The following is a 6,000-nucleotide window of genomic DNA, read 5'->3' as shown; positions in this document are numbered from 1 at the left end:
ACATCACTGAGTCCATCTATCAAGCGACGCGCTCTTTCGGCCGTGCCACCCCTGCCCGAGCCCTCTCTGCTTTACTGCCCCGAGCTTGGCTCGCAAGGATCTTTCTCTTTCTCTTTCACCTACTCCCCCTGCTCTTTCCCTCCTCTCTTCCATCCTCTCTCTCTCCCTCCCTCTTTCTCTCTCCCTCCCATTGTCCCTCAGCCCAGCGCTCCCTCTATTCATGAGGCTAAAGCGCATCAGCTCCTGGGGTCTATCTGTATCGTGCGTCCTCTCTCTTTCTTCCGTCTCTCACTCTCTTTTTTTTCTCCTCCTCTGCTCTATCCCGCCATCTCTGCCACTCTCCTTTCCACTCCATTCCCCCCCCCCCCCTTTTTTATCAGAGACTTGTGAGTGGCAGCCAATCAGAACCCAGTCCCCTCTGCCTGAGAGAGAGAGAGAGAGAGAGAGAGAGGAGAGAGAGAGAGAGAGAGAGAGAGAGGAGAGAGAGAGAGAGAGGAAGAGTGTGTGAAGTGGGTGGGCAGGAGAGTGCATATTGAACTATAGAGAGAGCGAGAGAAAGCAAACGGAGTGAGTGAGTGAGTGAGTGAGTGAAAAAAGAGAAAAAGAGGGAGCGAGAGTCTGTGTGTGAGAGAGAGTGAGTGGTGCTGAGAGACTGAGTGAAGCACACACACACACACACACACACACACACACACACACACACACACCGACAGACCAAGCCAGAGGGTGCCCGAGAACACAGAGAGTATAGAGCAGAGAGAGAGGACAGTGACACGCGCACAACGAGAGAGAGAGAAAGAGGGAGGGAGAGAGAGACACACACACAAAGAGAAGTGGAGCGAGAGGGAGAGAGAGAGAGGAGAAGCAGTAGAAAGAGGAGGGGGAGCGAGAGTGAGCGATTGAGAGAGAGAGAGAGTAAGAGAGAAAGAACGGGGGAGAGAGGGATGCGCGGAGACTGGAGCAGCCGAGCTTGAACGCTGAGACGACTGTGCGCGCAGCGCTCCAACGGATCGGTGCAGTGTGAACGCTGAAGGTAAGCACGTCTCTCTCTCTCTCTCTTCCTCTATCTCTCTATCTCTCTCTCGTTCCATCACCTCTCCCTGCTCCCAGTCCCGTCTCTATCCCTCACTCTCTCCCCCACTTACCCCCCTCATCTCTCTATCTCTCTCTCTCTCTCTCTCCCTCTCTCTCTCTCTCTCTCTGTATCTGTCTCCTTCTCTCACATGCTGCTATTCTCCCACACCTCATTTCTCCGCTGATGTCCGTTGGTAGAAGACGGGGGCCCCTTCCATCCCACCTCAGGCTGCAGTGACACTGTCTTATTTTTTTCTGTCCACCCCCCCGCTGGGAGCTCAGGGGGGAGAGTGTGGTCCTCCACCTCGCCAAAACCACCACTCCTAAGCCTGGCGGCGTGGTGCGGTGCAGCGCGGCTCGGCACGCAGGAAACATTTGATTAAAGTTCACGCTGATGGATTTAAGCGGGAACGACAGCGGACCTAAATCACGTCTAGAGCGTTAGCGGACGACAGGAGCTGCATGATTAGTTCCAGGCTGGTGGCGGACGAGTGAGCTGGAAAAGTATTTTTTCTGTGTATAAGTCAAAATTACATGTTCAGTGTCTGGTGAGTTGTCTCTTTGGTATTTTTCTATATGAAGGATTTTTTTTTTTGTATTTTATGGAAGTGTATTTTAAATACATTTCTCTACAAATATCTGTACATGTCTTCCTCTGTCTCGCTCTCTCATTCCTCACCTCTCTTGATCCTTCTCTCAGTCATTCTTCTTTTCATTGGGTTATTTATGTATTCCGGAAGCATCTAGGAATCTAAAGGGTAGACAGAGAAGCTCAGTTAAGGCTGCACCTGAGACCAATGGCACGCTGTTCTTATGGGCAAAGACCATTTTCAGTCATCTTACAATTCATGTCTTCCAGAAATGAACTCCACTCACTCAGTGCCTCTTCACAAACACACCAGCATGCGGCTATTACCTCCTCTTCATTTCTCATCTCTCTCTCTCTCTTGCTTTTTCTCTCTCTCCCTCTCTCTTTCTAATCCATTCCAAATCCTTCTGCTCTGGTTTATGTGGAACTCTAATCTAAGAAATGACTCAAAGCGAGAACCTGAGCCGCAAGGTCTCTGTAAACTCTTTCCCTCTTCCCCCTCAAAGCGCTTTCTCTTCATGTCCTGTCTCCCCCTCTCTGTCTGTCTGTCTGCTTGCCTGCCTGTCTGTCTGTCTGTCTCTTCATCTTACTTGCCTTCTGTGTGACTGCACATTCAGCACTGAAGCAGGTGCCTAGACATGGTTACATGAGTGGCGTGTGTTGCTGTAGGTGTTCATTCCTGTCGATTCTGTTGATGTTGCTGTGCAGCCTGTTTCTCACTCTCTCTATGTGTGTGTGTGTGTGTGTGTGTGTGTGTGTGTGTGTGTGTGTGTGTGTGTGTGTGTGTGTGTGTGTGTATGTGTCTGTGTGTGTGTGTGAGTTGGATATATGATTGTTCACAGGGCTAAGTGAGTGAGAAACTGCCATATGATTAGTGCTTAGAGATTAGGTGTGACAATCGTGTGTGTGTGTGTGTGTGTGTGTGTGTGTGTGTGTGTGTGTGTGTGTGTGTGTGTGTGTTTGTGTATGTATGCGCGTGTGTGTGTGAGAGAGTGTGTGTGTGCAATGCAGAAAGAAATGGAAAGAAAGTGAGGGACTTGGAGATTAAGTGATGAAGACAGACCTAGAAAGAGAGAGAGAGAGGAATGGAGAGGGAGAGGGAGAGAGAGGGGGGATAGAGAGAGAGGGAGGGAGAGAGAGACAGAGAAACCTTTGTAAGCGGCCACTAAACACATCGCCTGCTCTTCAGCTCTCTCTAACCCCCCCCCCCCCCCCCCCCCCCATCTCCATCTCCATCTCTGTCTCACTTCTCATCTTGTTTTGGGGGCTTAAATTATGCCTCTGTTAGCACATCCCTGTGTGAGGCCCTTGGTTCAGCGGCTCCTCTTTTTCCTCTCACCCTCTTCGTTGCAGTGCTGCTGCTATGAGGGATTCAGACTCTGGCTCTGTAAAGCTCCTTCACATCATTTCAATTGTTTTGGCAACGTAAATAAAATTAAAAAAACAATTTAAGTTGAGCTATGTCTTATTTCACCTCTAATGCTTGCACCTCTCTCTCTCGTCCCCTTACCTCGCTCCCCTACTCTCCATCTCTTCCTTCTCCTCTCTATCCCTCCATCTCTCTCTCTCTCTCTGTCTGTCTCTCTCTCTCTCTCGCCCTGGTTGTGGACAGCTTTATGGTGCTGAGGTGATTGATGCCGATGCCGTGTGCGCTGGGTCATTTGTGTAGAGCCATTATTGTTTAACACAAATTAACCGCACAGATGTCCGTTGAATTATTGTCAGATATGTAACGGCCTTTCCCGCCTTCAATGCCAATAATTACCAGACACTTGCCTCTTGGTGGGTGTGCACGCACGCGCACACACACACACACAAGCACACAAAGGACACACATTCATCTCATGTTATGAGGCTATATATTGTCCAATAATATTTGTAATGATTATACTGCCATCCTCACGGTCTTGGAGAGGCTCACTGTGAGTGCCAGTACGCATCTCTATGGTGCTTTACCTGTGGAATGCCTCCACCTGTAACTATGAATACTTTATCGCCAGCATCATGCTGTGAACATGTGCCTAAAACAGCAGTGATGGAAATACCTTTTAAGTGCCAATAAGCTTCCTCAAACATGACAAACCTGGCGTGCACGTCTCCGACACGCTGTCATCTGCTCAGTGTTTGTCAAAAGAACAGACAGATGGGAATAGTCTGGGTGCAAACACACACACACACACACACACACAGACACACATGCACACACAACCAACTGTTTTCATATCTGTGTGTGTGCATGTGTGTAGGTGTGTGTGTGTGTACATGTGTGTACATATTAAATGAATAAATAAATAGCGGGCCGTCTGCACATTGTTAATCACAGGGACACACGCAGGGAAGAAAGGCACTTTGTCGTCCTGGAGTGTGTGATGCAGGTCTAAAATCGGGCTGTGTAGAGGAGTGTTCATCTTACACAGATACACACACACACACACACAATGCTACATAGGGATAGACTCAAACATGAAAACATTTAGTGACAGACATACACACACACACACACACACACACACACACACACACACACAAGCATAAACAGGAGATGCTGGAGATTAAAACACATCTGTACAGGCCGCTGATGGGATATGACATCCGCGCTGACGATTTATGAAAGGTCTTGAGCTCCACCAAGTGGTCGCCTGATTCCTCACTACCTCTCAACACCTCCGCAGAGCAGCCAATCCCCCTCTTCTCTCCCTCGCTCTCACTCTCTCTTTCTGCAACTCTCTCTCTGCCTCTTCTTCTTTCTGTCCCTCACGTACACAAACACATGAATTTCATCTCTTTTCCTGCTTCGTCATGTATGTGTCTGTTTTCTAAGCTGCCTATGTGTTCACCTCGGTTCCTCTGTTGCTGTGCGTTGTGTGTGTGTGTGCTGTGTGCATGACTTGTTCTTTTCTTCCTCTACTTAATTCACACCTGTATTTTTCTTCTTCTCTCTCTGTCTCATCCCCCTTTACTACCTGTCATCTGTGCCTGTCTTTCTCTAGTTGTCTTGTTTCCCCTACTGCCTCCCTTCCCTTTACTATCTTTCCCTCTCTCTCTCCCTCTCTCTCTCCCTCTCTCTCTCTCTCTCCTCATTTCTCTTTCTCTTTGTCCATCTGGGCACTTTTGGAGCATCTGCATCCCTTGTCTCGTCTGTCCCCCTGTCGTTTGTCATCTACTCCCTGCTTCCCTTCCTTACTTATTCATTCCTTGACTTCATTACACCCCGACACACACAAACACACACACACAAACACGCACACACTCAGCCAGAGTGAGAAAGAGAGAGAGAGAGAGAAGGCGAGAGAGAGCACTTAACCATTCACTTTGGAACGGGAAGAAGTTAGAGGCTAGCGATATGTGGTTGTGGTTCTGTGCATGCAAGTGTGTGTGTGTGTGTCTGTGTGTGTGTGTGTTATGTGTGTGTATGTGTGTGTCAGTTGCCACTCCCGTCAAAGCCTGGCCTTGCTGAATAGTTAATGTGAGGCACGGAGTATGACATGCAACAAAGAAAGCCATCAATGTTTCACAATGACTATACACATTTTCTCTCTCTCTCTCGCTCCCCCCCCCGCCCCCCTCTTTGCTTATATTTCCAGTCTGTCTGTCTATCCCTCAATCTTTCTCTCCGTGTCTCTCTTCGTGTGGCTTTTTCTGGTGTTGTGATGTTTCTCTCACGCTTTGCATGACCTTGTGTAATGGCATTCGTGTCTTAGATTAATACGTAGGCGGACAGAATTATATTTAACACCAGCTTATTTACATCTTTGTTCATTTCTATGAGGCAGCTACAGCACTGGAGAAGTGGCAACTCAAGCGTCTACAGTGACAGAGTAAAAGGTGTAGGCTGCACTGCATGTCCTTAGGCTGTAGAAATGCAGTGTTAGTGCGTGAGTAGAGAGGCAAGACATGTTTTTTTTATTTTATTTTTTTTTTTAAGAAAAAGTGTTGGAGTGTGTATGCGTGAGAGAGGAACAGAGAGAAAGAGAGAGAGAGAGGACAGGGAGGAGGAAAGAGAGGTGGAGTGAGGTTAGACCTCTGTTTATGGATGTCATTTTGTATCTGTGCGTGATGAAAAGTGTGTGTGTGTGTGTGTGTGTGTGTGTGTGTGGCCACATGTGTTTGTGTGTGTCCATGTGTGCGGTTGTGAAGCAGTCTGGGGCTTAGCTTTGGGATTTGAATTCCCTTTAGAGGAGTGTTCCAGACGGGACTATATTTCTCTAGAGGACTTGTTCACATACTCATCCACCCCCCCCCCCCCCCCCCCACACACACACACACACACACACACACACTCACACACACACATACACACACACACACACACACACACACACACACTCACACACATA

At 48.3% G+C, this 6,000-nt stretch overlaps 1 protein-coding gene across 7 annotated transcripts in view; it reads left to right on the top strand.

Moving 5' to 3' along the window:
- Positions 1-892: 892 nt before the first annotated feature.
- LOC121688021 (cadherin-10-like) overlaps positions 893-6,000 on the top strand; it is a 47,435-nt gene continuing 42,327 nt past the window's right edge. For 5 of the 7 annotated variants that reach the window (XM_042067316.1, XM_042067314.1, XM_042067315.1 and 2 more), the window contains exon 1: positions 893-1,033. The gene's annotated coding sequence lies outside the window, so the exon portion shown is untranslated. Of the gene's footprint in view, positions 1,034-1,266; positions 1,623-6,000 lie in introns of those variants that run through there. The other 2 variants (XM_042067312.1, XM_042067313.1) reach the window with 2 other exon arrangements.

Source organism: Alosa sapidissima, chromosome 17 (assembly GCF_018492685.1).
Source record: "Alosa sapidissima isolate fAloSap1 chromosome 17, fAloSap1.pri, whole genome shotgun sequence".
NCBI classification, from domain to species: Eukaryota; Metazoa; Chordata; class Actinopteri; order Clupeiformes; family Clupeidae; genus Alosa; species Alosa sapidissima.
The sequence above is the reverse complement of the archived record's forward strand: the minus strand, read 5'-3'. Positions and strand labels throughout refer to the sequence as shown.